Source organism: Scyliorhinus canicula, chromosome 16 (assembly GCF_902713615.1).
Source record: "Scyliorhinus canicula chromosome 16, sScyCan1.1, whole genome shotgun sequence".
In the NCBI taxonomy this organism is placed as follows: Eukaryota; Metazoa; Chordata; class Chondrichthyes; order Carcharhiniformes; family Scyliorhinidae; genus Scyliorhinus; species Scyliorhinus canicula.
Window position 1 is genome coordinate 123676253 of NC_052161.1, and position 16587 is coordinate 123692839.

A 16587-nucleotide genomic window follows, 5' to 3' on the forward strand; every position below is an offset into this window, starting at 1 on the left:
GAAAGCCGCGATTTAGTCTGCCTCCACCACACCCTCAGGCAGTACATTCCCAATTCTAACCACTCGTTTTATAAAAGGTTTCTCCTCATGTCGCCTCTGGTTCTTTTGCCAATCGTTTTAAATTGGTGCTCTGTAGTTTCTTTCGACCAATGGAAACAGTTTCACTCTCAACTCTGTCCAGGCGAAATTGAAAACCTCTACCAAAAATCTCCTTTCAACCTTCTCTTCTCCAAGGACAACACCCAGCTTTTCAGTCTATCCATCGAACTGAATTCCCTCGTCTCTAAAAGCATCCTCATAAATCTTTTCTGCAACTTCTCCAATGCTTCCACATCCTTCCCTAAGTGCGGTGCTGAGAACTGGACAGTACTCCAGTTGAGGTTGAACCAGTATCATAGCTTCCTTGCCTTTATACTCTATGTCCCTTCTACAAAGCCCAGGTTTCCACATAACAGCTTTCCTAACCTACCCTGCCACTATCAACAATTTGTGCGCATATACCCCCCCAAGCCACCCCTTTTAGAGTCGTATCCTTTATTTTAAGTTGCCGATTCTAGTTCCTCCTACCAAAATGTATCATTTCACACTTCTCTGCATTAATTTCATCTGACAGATGTCCGCCCATTCCACCAATGTTTCTATGTTCTCTTGGAAGTCCAACACTGTCCCCATCACAGGTCACAATCTTTCAAGCTTGGAGTCATCTGCAAATTTTGAAATTGCACACCTCCATCTCGGTAATTGATAAATATCAGGAAGCGTAGTGCTCCTAATACCGACCCCTGGGGAAGCCTTCTGTGTACCATTCCCCAGCCCAAAAAAACAACCGTTCACCATTGCTCCTGCCTCCTGTCACTCGGCCAACCTCATGCCCATCCGACAACTGGTCCTTTTATTCCACGGGTTTAAACTTTGCTGACAAGCCTGTTTTGTGGCTCTTTATCGAATGCCTTTTTAATTTAGTACCTCAGCTATGCCCTCTGTATAAACCCCGGGCGGGATTCTCCGTCCCGTTAGCCCTGTTTTCCGGCATGGTGTGCCCCCACTGGCAGCGGGATTCTCCGTCCCGTTAGCCCTGTTTTCCGGCATGGCGTGCCCCCACCGGCAGCGGGATTCTCCGTCCCGTTAGCCCTGTTTTCCGGCATGGTGTGCCCCCACTGGCAGCGGGATTCTCCGTCCCGTTAGCCCTGTTCTCCGGCATGGTGGGCCCCCACTGGCAGCGGGATTCTCCGTCCCGCCAGCCGGCCAAGGGGGTTTCCGATTGTGGCCGACCCCACGCCATCGGGAAACGCGCGGGCATGTCTGGGCTGCCAGCAAGGCGGAGGATCTCGCCAAGGGAGAATCCCGTTATCCATCTTCGCTCCCTAATCATCTTCACTCCTCCTTTTGCCATCCTTTTGTATTTATTTATTTATTTATTTATTTATTTATTTATTTTATTTTTTAAAAATAAATTTAGATTACCCAATTATTTTTTCCAATTAAGGGGCAATTTAGCGTGGCCAATCCACCTACTCTGCACATTTTTGGGTTGTGGGGGCGAAACCCACGCAGACACGGGGAGAATGTGCAAACTCCACACGGACAGTGACCCAGAGCCGGGATCGAACCTGGGACCTCAGCGCCGTGAGGCGGTTGTGCTAACCACTAGGCCACCGTGCTGCCTTCCATTTGTATTTATATGCCTATGGGATTCATGGACTCCCTTTTATGTTAGCTGCCAGTTTCTTCTCATACTCTCTTTTTCCTGCTCTTGTTTGTTTCTTCACGCCCCTTTGAACTTCCCGTTTTTAGCTTGGTTTTCACTTGTATTATCAATCTGGAGGAGGCATGAGTTCACAGACAGTCCCAGAGAGAAGAGCCCGAAACAGGGCAAAGACAACATGGGGAGGAGAGATCAGTGGCCCAGACAATTCCCGGGAGGGAAGACAGGAGTTCAGACATTGCTGGGGAGACAAGGGCCTCAAAGAGTTCTCAGAGACAGGAGTTCCAGAGACAATCCAGGGGAGACTGGAGCCTGAGACAGCCCCAGGAAACAGAGACAAGGATTCCAGACAATCCTGGGAAGATCAGAGGTCCAGCTCTGAATTCAAAGTCAACATACATCGAGATACTGAGTGGGTGAATTCCTCCGCATACCAGCAGTAAGAGTCTATCATACCTTGCCATCACTGGGGACTAACCCACTATTAACTGAGAGAAAGATGGACGCGACGTGGTCAGGGTCAGCCAGCCCCCAGGGGATCCATAATATATTAATATTTAATTTTTCCCATAAAAAACGGGAGTGCAGATTTTCCGCTGGTTTAGAATAACAGGCTGAAACAGGTGAGGCCTATTTCGTCCTGTCGTAATAGTTCTTGGCTGCAGCGTCTGACAGTTCCTTGGCCCTGGCTAAGAGAAACTGTTGATTCCTCTGAATCGGAGGGGTCAGGCATGGAGCAGGCCTCAGCTGTTGCTGTTGTCAATGGGCTGTTGACAGCCCCTGCCCTGCCACTAGCTCTTCTGGCAGCTCACACCATTTCTCACAGGCCATGCTTCCTCCTGACAGCTCCTTCCCTTTACATAGACCCGCAAAGCATCTGCCAAGAAACTGCTGCAGTCGGATAAGGATTTTATTTAACGCCGCAAAGGGAAGACTGACAACTTTGCGGCGAGTGTTAAATCATTCCTTGGCATTAAAAACACAGAACAGGTGTATTGAGATACAATATCCTACACAGGCTCTTCCCACCCGAGGTTTTATCCCAACCCCCGCTTTCGCAACTTGCAGAGGTACAATTCTGTGGATGCCAACGTTCACAGGTTAACCCACACAGTGAATACGGGGCAGCTATTCCACCATACGAGGCATCGCATCATGCAAACAAATGAAAATGTCAAACAAACACAGCTGGTCCTCCTCGACATCCCATTGGAATTCAAACTTCGAACACACGAGGGACCATGTGATCTCTTAATTGGGATTAGCACTAAATCTGCAAGATTCCTCTTCCCCTCTGTCCACTACAGTGATCAAACCTAACCCACAAGGCCAGGGTGACCCTGACTTGCATTGCAGAGTAAAAGTAAAGCTTCCATCGTCCCAGATGACCATAGGCTGCTTTCGCTTTTCAGGGGGAGAGCTGACTGGTGGTGGTTTAACCCCAGGATCACCACACCTCAGGCGAGGGACAAGGTTGAGAAGATGGGGCCCTTCATGAATAATCTCAACCAGTAGGGGAATTGAACCCACGCTGCTGGCCTCGCTCTGCATCACAAACCAACCGTGAAGCCAACTTCAGTAATTATCTCTTGTGTAACATTGTCTCTGCACCAGTCACAAAGTGGGTCTGACCCTGCAGCTCTCCCTCAGTGCTGCACTGGAATTTCGGCCTACATGTGGTGCACATGTTTCTGGACTGGAATTTGAAGCCATAGCCTTCTAACATAGAGATAAGCATACTATGCACTGAGTCACAGCTAAGTCAGAAGGAGAGTTTCCCTGCTCATCCTAGCTGATGTGCCAGCGCGCTGTACCAACACTGGTTTGTCTGCACCTGCTCGGAGATATGAACCATATTGACAACCAAACCCTGCTGATGCTAAACAAATGAGCAACTTGCAAGGGGAATTAGATACTGAAAGAAGAAAAATATTAAATGGTTCCGAGAGAGTTCCCTCTACACTACCCCAAGAATGTACATCAAGCCCAACCCACCTCTGCAGGTCCTGACCCTCTACCAGTCCCTCGGGAAGCTCACATTGTTGCCAATTTTGAATGGGTTTGTTGGGCTCACTGGGAAGTGTATTGAAATCATGGAAAGCTCATTCCATGCAAGTCCCCTCCAACCAGCAGAGCGTCTGGGCTGATATGAACTCCAGGTCCATGCAAAGGATAGGCCAGAGTCTAACCTAAAGCACCACCCACCCTGGGTGACCCACAGAGTTAGAACTAAAACCACACCGACATGTCTCTCTAAGGGACACTGATACATCTGCTTTCATAGCCACTGGGATTATGTAGCAATTTGGATGAACATTATTTTCTCTTTTCATGACAAATCCTCCAATTTAGATCAAGCAGTTTGATTATGCCTAGCTTTACACGAGAACTCCCAGCGCCATGCCGTGAAACAATGGCCAGACAAGGCCGGTGGCTGTTGCTGTGGGAGAACCATGGCGTTGCTGCTGCCCCCTGCAGGCCTCTCCAGACACCAGCAACCAACATTCCAGAAGGTGTCGGACGAGACAGTTGCATGACGGGGAAATGGGCAGCGACCATCGAGCATGGTACGCCAGAACGCATCCAGCAACTGTGGCAAAACCCGGCAACTGCAGGGGCAGGTTTAACACAGGGCTAAATCGCTGGCTTTGAAAGCAGACCAAGGCAGGCCAGCAGCGCGGTTCAATTCCCGTACCAGCCTCCCCAAACAGGCTCCGGAATGTGGCGACTAGGGGCTTTTCACAGTAACTTCATTTGAAGCCTACTTGTGACAATAAGCGATTTTCATTTTCATTTTCATTTTTCATTTCAACTGCCTGTCGATGGACAACTAATGAATGGAATTCTTTATAGAAATAATGATCCCAGTGTTGCAACAGCAAATGTTTGGAGGGTAAATTAAAATTAAAAATAAATGGGAAGATTAGTCATGGGCAGCAACAACAACATGCATTCATAAAACACCTTTAACATAGTAAAACAGGCCAAGGAGCACAGTCAAATAAAATGTAACACTGAGCCACATACAGAGAGATTAGGACAGAGAGCCAAAAGCTTGATCAAAGAGGTTGGTTTTAAGGAGGATCTTAAAGAAGAGAGAGGTAAAGGGGCGAGGATGCTCAGGAACAAAATTCCAGGGCTCAGGGGCTAAACACTGAAGTCACAGCCTCTGAAGAAAATCAGGATTGCACAAGAACGCAGAGGTTTGGGCTGGAGCAAGTTACAAAGATCAGAAGGAGTGAGGCCACAGATAGATTTGAACATCAAGATGGGAACTTTAAACTCAAGGCTTTCTCAGGCTGCTCCTGTGGGCTTTCACACATTTCGAGCAAAGTCATTAATCTACTCATTTTAAACTGGTTATCAACTGTGTTAAATTAGTGCACATAGGAAGCTGGTGCATATGTGTTACCCTGTCATTGAGCTGCTGAATGTAACCTTAGCAACCACCGATGGACCTTTACCCATTTGACCATGAAACTTTTGGATTGTTGCAAAGACTTAATCTGGTTCAGTAATGTCCTATAGGGGAAAAAACTGCCTTTCTTACCCATTCTGAGCCTATATATGAGTCCGATCCCTCAATGTGATTTGCAGCTATCCTCTGAAGCGGGGCAGCAAGCCACGCAGTTAACTACATCACTACCTTCCAAGGGCAGTTATAGATTGGTGATAAAAACCAGCATTGCTGATGACCCCAAAATCCCAAGATGAGATAAATAGAGACACATAGAATGACATTGAGTACACAGCACAGAAATAAGCCATTCGGCCCAACTGGCCCATGCTGATCTTGAGGCTGCACAGGAGCTTCCGACCCGTTCTTTTCTCCTCACACTCGCAACGGATCCTTCAGTTCCTTTCTCCCACGTGTGTTTCTCTAGCTGCCCCTTAAATATATCAGATTTGCATAAAGGAACACCACACAGCCCAAGTGGTGGGTAAGACAATGTGATTTCTCTGTCTCTCCAGAAACAAAGGTAGGCCACAAAAAAAAAGCTGGCCCCCATTTTAATTCTCCCTATGGCTGTCGAGGTGTCCAGTAATTTGCCCGATAATATATTGTCAGTTGACAGGAATACAGTGATTCCCCAGCTTTCTGGGAGAGATGAACAAGGGAGACCTGTCTTTAATTATTGAGCTATTTGTAATAGTTATGGGGCAGACACCGCTGTCAGACCTGTTTGTATATCATGCAAACCCTTTCACCTCAAGTGAGTGTGATGGATAGGACCGAGAACCATTTACCACCATCTTTGATTTTACACTGCTAATCACATTCAGCTGAGCACTGGTGCTGCCAAGATTAGGTGGGAGATGAAAACCATCTTCAGATGATTCCAAATTTTACATTTGGCTTTTGTTCATCTGTTTGAACAGACGTGAAAATTATGCATTATGTTTCTCACAGTCTAAACTGGAGCTTTAACTAATAGTTTTAAAATACCCATAATCTGTGACCTCGGATCCCCATGAACCCATCGCTTAATGCAACAAACACTCCTCCCCTTGTGTCAGTAAGGGAGCATCATAAAATTATACCAGTTATCCCAAGTACATTGCCACAGTTTGCCTTATTTACTCTGTAAAGGTTTAATTGTTGCTGGGAGTTAAGACTTTATGATGTAGAATTAGGATATCCACCCTTATTTAGGAAAGTGGTAGACAGTTCTATATTTAGCTTCAGTGTCCCTGGGCGGGATTTTCCCATTCGGCGGCAGAGCGTCCACGCCATCGGAAATGGGTCACTGGGAGTACCGATTCTGGCCCCTTCAGGGGGGTTGGAGTGGTTCACGCTGCTCCAACCACCCATCCCGGCGCCAACTGGGTGCCGCGCCAACCCGCGCATGCGCAGTGGCCTCCCTCAATGCGCTGGCTCCGACACAACATGGCGTGGGAGTTCAGGGGTCGGCACGTAATAAAATAGGCCCGGATAGCGAGAGGCCAGCCCGCCAAACGGTGGGCCGCGATCGCAGGCCAGGCCCCATCGGAGACCCCCCCGGGGTCGGAGCCCTCCCCCCCTACAGGCCGCCCCCTGACCCTGCGTGCAGAGTTCCCGCCGGCTGCGACCAGGCCTTTTTAGAGTGGCCGCTCGGCCCTTCCGGGCGGGAGACTCAGCAGCCCGGCCGCATAGAACGGCCCATGACTGGCGCCACGCCAAACACGCCGGTGCCAATGGCGATGATTCTCCACTCCGCGGAGAATCTAGTGCCGGCATCGGGGCAGCATGGCGCGGTTGTGGCCCCTGTGTTTTTTATAATAGGATGTGGATGAAACTGGCATGACCAGGATTTAGTGCCCATCCTTAGTTGCCCTGAGTGGTAGTGGGCTTTCTTATTGAACCACTGAAGGCCGTTTGGTTCATGTTGCTCTTTGTCGCAAACCTCAGTGATTCGCTTCTCAGCTATTTCGGGGGCACTTGATAGTTACCCATGTTGTTGTGTGATTGGAGTCACATATGGTCCCAGACCCGATAAGGAGGGCTGGTCCCCTTCCCAATCTTCAGGGCATTAAGGAAGGGAATGGAAGAAGAAAGGCCTGGGTATAAATTTGACCATGATCGTCTTCTCTAATCCTACTGTCAACGCTCCTTTGTGATTGGTGGATAAGCAGCATATACTGCCTGGCTGGGTGACATAGTGGTAACGTCTGCTGGCTAGTAACTCAGAGGCCCAGGCTAATGCTGCCAAGGACTGAGATCAAATCCCACACAGCAGGTGGTGGAATTTAAATTCAATTAATAAATAAATCAGGGCCGGGATTCCCCCCTACACGACAGGGCGGGGGGTCCCGGCGCGTCGGAGTGGCGTGAACCACTCCGGCGTCGGGCTGTCCCAAAGGTGTGGAATTCTCCGCACCTTTAGGGGCTAGGCCCGCGCCGGAGTGGTTTTCACTCCGCCGGCTGGTGTGAACGGCCTTTGCCGCCCCGCCAGCCAGGGGCCGAAAGGACTTCGCCGGCCGGCGTAGGTCCGTGCATGCGCTGGAGCGTCAGCGCCTGCTGACGCCATACTGGCACATGCGCAGGGGAGGGGGTCTCTTCCGCCTCCGCCATGGTGAAGGCCATGGCGGGGCGGAAGAAAAAGAGTGCCCCCACGGCACAGGCCCGCCCGCCGATCGGTGGGCCCCGATCGCGGACCAGGCCACCATGGGGGCACCCCCCGGGGTCAGATCGCCCCGCGCGCCCCCCCAGGACCCCGGAGCCCGCCCGCGCCGCCACTCCCACCAGTACCAGAGGTGGTTTAAACCACGCCAGCGGAAGAGGCTTGTCAGCGGCGGGACTTCGGCCCAGCGCGGGCCGGAGAATCGCCGTGGGGGGCCCGCCGACCGGCACGGGGCAATTCCCGCCCCCGCCGAATCCCGGGGGGTCGGAGAATTCCGCCCCTGGAATATAAAGTTAATACTGAGCATAAATAATCGATTGTTGTAAAAACCCATCTGATTCAGTAGTGTCGTTTAGGGAAGGAAATCTTCCATTCTTACCTGGTCTGGCCTGTATGTGACTCTAGATCCACAGTAACTGCCCCCTGAAATGGCCGAGCAAGCCACTCAGTTCAAAGGAAATTGTGTTCGGCAACGAATGTGGGCCTTGCCAGCGGCACCCAAATCATATGAAATAAATAGAAAAGGTTCTCATTGGTTCCCTGAATCTCCTACAAAACTGCTTGCTCTTTTTCCCCCTTCTTCCGGACTAGATGTAGCCTGCGCAATTTGAAAATGTGTCCCTTCTAACCCAATCCCTCATCCCCGAATGTCCCCAGCCCCACCACAATAATGAATTCTTTATTGGATTCTTTCCTACTAGTTACAGCACACATGGAGTCAAAATAATTGTTGCACATCCTGCACAAGATAATCAGAGACGAGTGAGACCATTCATGCCATGTTAGTTACATCATCCACCCAGAACAACTCTGCACTTCCCGGCAATGCACAATCCAATTGTTCCTGAAATTATTCCAGAACCCTCGCCTCCGCGGTTCCCTTCCAAGTGTTGATCACGCACGGAGTGTGAAGAGGAACATCTGATATCAGTCCTAAAGTGACCTTTTAAAAAAAATTTCGAGTACCCAATTCATTTTTTCCAATTAAGGGGGCAATTTAGCGTGGCCAATCCACCTCCCCTGCACATCTTTAGGTTGTGGGGACGAAACCCAGGCAGACAAGGGGAGAATGTGCAAACTCCACACGGACAGTGACCCAGAGCCGGGATCGAACCTGGGACCTCGGCGCCGTGAGGCTGCAGTGCTAACCACTGCGCCACCGTGCTGCCCTAAAGTGACCTTTTTAACCAGTTAAACAAACCTGTGTCTCCCTTGTTACAGGCCAGCAAACTAAATTGGGGTAATATTATCCCTTGAGCATCTTCCTCTCTGGGCGGCATGGGGGGTGACGTGAGAGAGAGAGAGACCTTGAGTATATGCAGAGCTCTGACCCCTGACACACTGGGGACGAATCTTCGAGATCATCAAATGTATTTGCGACCGATTGAAGAGTAAAATCGTTCCGATCAATTCCAAAAGCAAGAGTAGGGGCAGTGTTTCTATGACAACCCTGTGAGCAACGGTAATTCAGAGCTCGCCACATCACTCTGAACCTACACCAGCAAAGTTGAGCTTAAATGCCCTCTGAAGCGGCCATGCGAGCCACTCCATTTCACCAATAACAAGGACCACACAGGGGTTCAAGGTGCAGATCCATCACCACTTTCAGCTGGCTTTGGCCACATCCCAATCATTTATTTTTAAATTACAAGGGGTACAGTTAATGGCCTCCTCTCCTGGAATTATATTGTGGGTGGATTCGTCAGGCAATGGCGATCACCAGGCCAAAGCTAACGTGAGAGTCATCAATAGTCAGCCATGTAGGCAGTAAAACCAAAGATGGTTTTATGGTGAGTGTTGGAGTAGTGAAGGATCTTTGTTACTTTAAATATTTCAATTAGAGTCATTCCCAGTGTGCGCTGAGTATTTTTAATTTGTCAGTTTAATGTTCAATGAATTAGTTTTAGATCATAGATCATAGATCATAGAATTTACAGTGCAGAAGGAGGCCATTTGGCCCATCGAGTCTGCACCGGCTCCTGAAAAGAGCACCCTACCCAAGGTTAACACCTCCACCCTATCCCCATAACCCAGTAACCCCACCCAACACTAAGGGCAATTTTGGACACTAAGGGCAATTTTATCATGGCCAATCCACCTAACCTGCACATCTTTGGACTGTGGGAGGAAACCGGAGCACCCGGAGGAAACCCACGCACACACGGGGAGGATGTGCAGACTCCACACAGACAGTGACCCAAGCCGGGAAAAAAACCCTTTCACCCAGAGGGTGATGACGGTCTGGAATGCACTGCCTGAGGCGGTGATAGAGGCGTAGGATGAAGGGCCTCTTGTGCACTGTGTTATTCTGTGATTCTGTGAAATATCTCTTTTTACACAGTCTAACCTCGTGCTGTACATTTTTTGGAAGTGGACGCTTATTTGGCGTTGGGGGTCCCGTCTGCTTCTGGAGTGCCAGCGAGAGAACTGCACTGCCTCTTTTCAAGAAGGCCCACCAAACCATAAGCCAATCAGGCAGTGGCGAAGCCAGCCCCAGGCCTTCTCCCTGAATCAAGACTCTGGAGGCAGAGGTCTTGCCTACCAAGAGCTGACAGCCAATCAGAGGCCAGAAGCTCTTGAGCTGAGCAGCAGTACTAGTCAGACCGTAGTTGCTGCTGGGAGGTCAGGCACCGAGGGCCAGGATTGCGGAGCAGCCAGGCTCCTCCACCTCCTTCAGGTACCATGCCCCTAATGAGGGTATTGGCGACTATAGACTTCCATTGGATTGGTCCATGATGATGCTTGGCAAAGTACTGCAATGGTTTGCCATTGCCTTCTGTAGCATGGCTGATCAGGAACCTCTCCCGCTCTTACCACCTACCATCAAGTGTATTGGAAGGATGTACAGGCCGATAGTCAACCTGCTTGGCCACACTATGAATGACGCAGGTGGGACGGCTCAATGGCGCAGTGGTTAACCCTGTTGCCTCACAGCACTGAGGACCTGGGTTTGATCCCAGCCCCAGGTCACTGTCCGTGTGGAGTTTGCACATTCTCCCCATGTTTGCGTGGGTCTCACCCCTACAACCCAAAAGATGTGCAGGGTAAGTGAATTGGCCACGCTAAATTTCCCCTTAATTGGGGGGGGGGGGGGGGAGAAGAAAGAATTGGGTACTCTAAATTTATTTTTTTAAATAATGAATGACCCAGGCTGCAGGTAAGTGATGTGGGAAGTGGGGGGTGGGGGAGGGTGATGGGGAGAGGGGTACAAATGGAGGTCGGCACCAATGGCAGGGGTGTGAATCCCCTTGTCACCTGCATTTCCAGAGGTCACAAGGGCTGTATTTTACCTGTCAGGCATGGTGCATGTCGATAGGCCAGTTTGCAACTGGGTTAATCCCAGCGATGGTGGGACAAGGCCCTCAGTCATTAATCAGCCACTTCTGGGCCGTAATGGGCAGAGGCAGGAAGGTGGCAGGATTAAGGGGTTCCACCATCCTGCCCAATTACATGCCCTCTCCGCCTCTAACCTCACCATCAACAAGAGCAGAAGTTTCCACCCATTGTTCCATTCTGCAACCCGGACATTCCACATCCTAACGGTCACAAGTTTGACCAAAAAGCACTAACTTTCAGCCTTTTGTTTACTTAATTTTTGGGGGGGGGGGGGGGGGCAGGAAATACAAAAGTCTGAGAACACGCACGAACAGATTCAAAAACAGCTTCTTCCCCGCTGTTACCGGACTCCTAAACAACCCTCTTATGGGCTGACCTGATTAATACTACACTCCTGTATGCTTCACCCCATGCCGGTGTCCATGTATTCACATTGTTCACCTTGTGTTGCCCTAGTTTGTATTTTCATGTACTAAATGATCTGTCTGAGCTGCTCGCAGAAAAATACTTTTCACTGGTCCTCGGTACATATGACAATAAACAAATCCAATCCATCCAATTCTGAAGGCGCTGACTCATGTTGAGTTACGGTTCTTTGACAATGGCTTCATATCTTACTCACGTAGCCATTCTTCATGTGAGACCCTAAGCAGTGGATGTCAGAAGGTGACTGCACATGGGGGGGCATGGGGAGAGGGGCGCCCCCAACTGAGGTGTATTCATTCCTCATCTGGCGTACACGGGACAACAATCTATGAAGTGGGAACCCTCACTGACCCGTCTCTTTGACCGCGTTGCGCATATGAAGGAGCTTATAGAACCAGGACTGGTGTTCCAGCTGTGATCAGGAACACAGTGGAGCCAGGAGTAATCCCGAGCCGGACTGATTTAACCTTTCACCTTTATTCTCTGGCCATTTGTCGGCAAGGGCAGTGGACGCTGGTTGTGGAAGATTTTGCTTTAACTCTTACCAGATAGACCAGTGTTAGTTTGACGAGCGAGCTGCAGATTGCTGCCTTGATCTTTTTGCAAGGTCTTAAAAGAAAAGATTTGCTTCATTCTTTAAGAGAGGCTTTTAAAAAGATGGTACATTAATCCGGAGGCTCAACTTCAAAGTGCTCCAAATATAAGCACTGGTACAGACCTCATTAAAATCCTGAAAAGAATTAAGGTTTTGTGTGTGTGATCCCAGAAATATAATTTAACAAAGAATTAATCAGACAGCAGCTCCATGTTTGCAATATGATTTGCAAGTTGGCAGGCCCAGGTGATGATGTCATCTCCCAGCCGATATTCCTTGTGGGATTTTTGGAATTTGCACAGCCTACAACTCATTGCAGGACAGGTTTTGGACTTTCTCACACTTCAGATCTCTCCCCAGAGACCCGATAAGCTTCTATGTCAAGTTTTATTTTCTGAAGCAGAAGGTCAGATCATCTGAAATTCCCCTTTTATATTCTGCCACTCCAGTTGGTAACTGGCTGCTGAGAATCAGTGTCTGCTCAGAAGGTTCTTGTCCCTGTGTTTATGGGCTGCCGGAGGACAAAACCCAGTCCGAAGCTGAAAAACACTCAGAAGGTGTATAGGAACAGATATATAGATATATAGGAGATATAGGAAGATATAGAAAGGAGCAGATATCGATATATAGGAGATATAGGAAGATATAGAAAGGAGCAGATATCGATATATAGGAGATATAGGAAGATATAGAAAGGAGCAGATATCAATATATAGGAGATATAGGAAGATATAGAAAGGAGCAGATATCGATATATAGGACATATATGAAGATATAGAAAGGAGCAGATATAGATATATAGGAGATATAGGGATTATAGAAAAGAGCAGATATAGATATATAGGAGATATAGGAAGATATAGAAAGGCACAGATATCGATATATAGGAGATATAGGAAGATATAGAAAGGAGCAGATATCGATATATAGGAAGATATAGGAAGATATAGACAGGAGCAGATATCGAGATATAGGAAGATATAGAACGGAGCAGATATCGATATATAGGAGATATAGGGATTATAGAAAGGAGCAGATATAGATATATAGGAGATATAGGAAGATATAGAAAGGCACAGATATCGATATATAGGAGATATAGGAAGATATAGAAAGGAGCAGATATCGATATATAGGAAGATATAGGAAGATATAGACAGGAGCAGATATCGATATATAGGAGATATAGGGATTATAGAAAGGAGCAGATATCGATATATAGGAGATATAGGAAGATATAGACAGGAGCAGATATCGATATATAGGAGATATAGGAAGATATAGAAAGGAGCAGATATAGATATATAGGAAGATATAGGACGATATAGAAAGGCACAGATATCGATATATAGGAGATATAGGAAGATATAGAAAGGAGCAGATATCGATATATAGGAGATATAGGAAGATATAGAAAGGAGCAGATATAGATATATAGGAGATATAGAAAGGAGCAGATATAGATATATAGGAGATATAGGAAGATACAGAAAGGAGCAGATATCGATATATTGGAGATATAGGAAGATATAGAAAGGAGCAGATATCGATATATAGGAGATATAGGAAGATATAGAAAGGAGCAGATATAGATATATAGGAGATATAGGAAGATATAGAAAGGAGCAGATATCGATATATTGGAGATATAGGAAGATATAGAAAGGAGCAGATATCGATATATAGGAGATATAGGAAGATATAGACAGGAGCAGATATCGATATATAGGAGATATAGGAAGATATAGAAAGGAGCAGATATCAATATATAGGAAGATATAGGAAGATATAGAAAGGAGCAGATATCGATATACAGGAGATATAGGGATTATAGAAAGGAGCAGATATAGATATATAGGAGATATAGGACGATATAGAAAGGCACAGATATCGATATATAGGAGATATAGGAAGATATAGAAAGGAGCAGATATCGATATATAGGAGATATAGGAATATATAGAAAGGAGCAGATATAGATATATAGGAGATAGAGGAAGATATAGAAAGGAACAGATATCAATATATAGGAGATATAGGAAGATATAGAAAGGAGCAGATATCGATATATAGGAGATATAGGAATATATAGAAAGGAGCAGATATAGATATATAGGAGATAGAGGAAGATATAGAAAGGAACAGATATCAATATATAGGAGATATAGGAAGATATAGAAAGGAGCAGATATGGAAATATAGGAGATATAGGAATATATAGAAAGGAGCAGATATAGATATATAGGAGATAGAGGAAGATATAGAAAGGAGCAGATATCAATATGTAGGAGATATAGGAAGATATAGAAAGGAGCAGATATAGATATATAGAAGATATAGGAAGATATAGAAAGGAGCAGATATCGATATATAGGAGATATAGGAAGATATAGAAAGGAGCACTTATAGATCTATAAGAAATCTAGGAAGATATAGAAAGGAGCAGATATAGATATATAAGATATATAGGGAGGTATAGATAGAAGCAAATATAGATATATATAAGAGATATAGGAAGGTATAGAAAGGAGCAGATATAGATATATAGGAGATATAGGAAGGTATAGAAAGGAGAAAATATAGATATATAAGAGATATGGGAAGATATAGAAAGGAGCAGTTATAGATATATAAGAGATATAGGAAGGTATAGAAAGGAGTAGATACAGATATGTAAGAGATATAGAAAGATATAGAAAGGAGCAAATATAGATATATAAGAGATATAGGAAGGTATAGAAAGGAGCAAATATAGATATATAGGAGATATAGGAAGATATAGAAAGGAGCACTTATAGATCTATAAGAAATCTAGGAAGATATAGAAAGGAGCAGATATAGATATATAAGATATATAGGGAGGTATAGATAGAAGCAAATATAGATATATATAAGAGATATAGGAAGGTATAGAAAGGAGCAGATATAGATATATAGGAGATATAGGAAGGTATAGAAAGGAGAAAATATAGATATATAAGAGATATGGGAAGATATAGAAAGGAGCAGTTATAGATATATAAGAGATATAGGAAGGTATAGAAAGGAGTAGATACAGATATGTAAGAGATATAGAAAGATATAGAAAGGAGCAAATATAGATATATAAGAGATATAGGAAGGTATAGAAAGGAGCAAATATAGATATATAAGAGATATAGGAAGATATAGAAAGGAGCAGATATAGATATATTGGAGATATAGGAAGATATAGAAAGGAGCAGATATAGACATATTGGAGATATAGGAAGATATAGAAAGGAGCAGATATAGATATATAGGAAGATATAGAAAGGAGCAGAAATAGATATATAGGAGATATAGGAACAGATATAGATATACAGAGATAAAGGAGCAGATATAGAAAGGAACATATACATAGAAAAGAGATACAGGACGCAACTGTGCTGAAATATTTTGAAGTTTGCCAGCGAGTGGGAATTGCTGCGAGCTTCCCAGCGCTCGGCCCAGCGAGGCCGGCAACGCTATTCAAAGTCAATCGATCCACTTAATGAGGTCTCACGGGATTCTCACCCCAAATGACGGCTCGCCAGCTGATTTGCCGGGATCGCGCTCGTTAGCCTCCCACTAACAAGGTCAAGCAGCACTTAGGCTGCACTTGCTCAGCCAACCCCAGCCAGCTCGCAACAATGGCGCCGAGATCAGCCCCAACATTTGGGGATACTGACCTGGGGAGGCTCCTGGACGCGGTGGAGGCCAGGAGGGATGTACTGTTCCCCCGGGGGTTAGGTACGTTTTGGCGCAGCCATTTGGGCGCGGCCGTTGTGGCGCCAGCCGTTTTGGCGCCGGCTGTTTTGGCGCCGGACGTTTTGGCCATAATAACATTTCTTTATTTGTAAATTAGCCTCAGTTGAGTTGGCTGCTGGTGCGGGTCCGCTGTCACAAGTGTTTCGTTCTATCACCGAAGAATACAGCGAAGTGAAATTTTGGCGTTGTGAGCAAAAAAACCGGTGCAAAGCACAGCTCCATACTAAAGCTGCAAACGTGGTGAGGCAGCTGAACAGCCATTCTCATGATGCTTCTGCTGCACAAGTAGAGGTTGCACTCGTGAAAACTAAAATAAAAAAGAGAGCACAGGAAACCCTTGAGGCACCGACTGTAGTTGTTAATGAATGTTTGACAGACATATCCCAAGCTAGTCTACCAGCCATTCCTAATATATCTGCTTTGAGGAGAATGATAAGCAGAAAGCGTAATTATGTATTGACCGCACAAACAATAATGCGGAGGCAGCCCACCGTCGATTGAAATACGAACTTGGCATGCATCATCCCACCATATGGAAACTAATTGATGGCCTGCGTAAAGTACAGAAAGGTAGAGATGCATATTATGAAAGGTTACTAGCCGGCCATGAACCGCCACCAAAACTAAAAAAGTATAGAGATGCAGATAAAAGAATA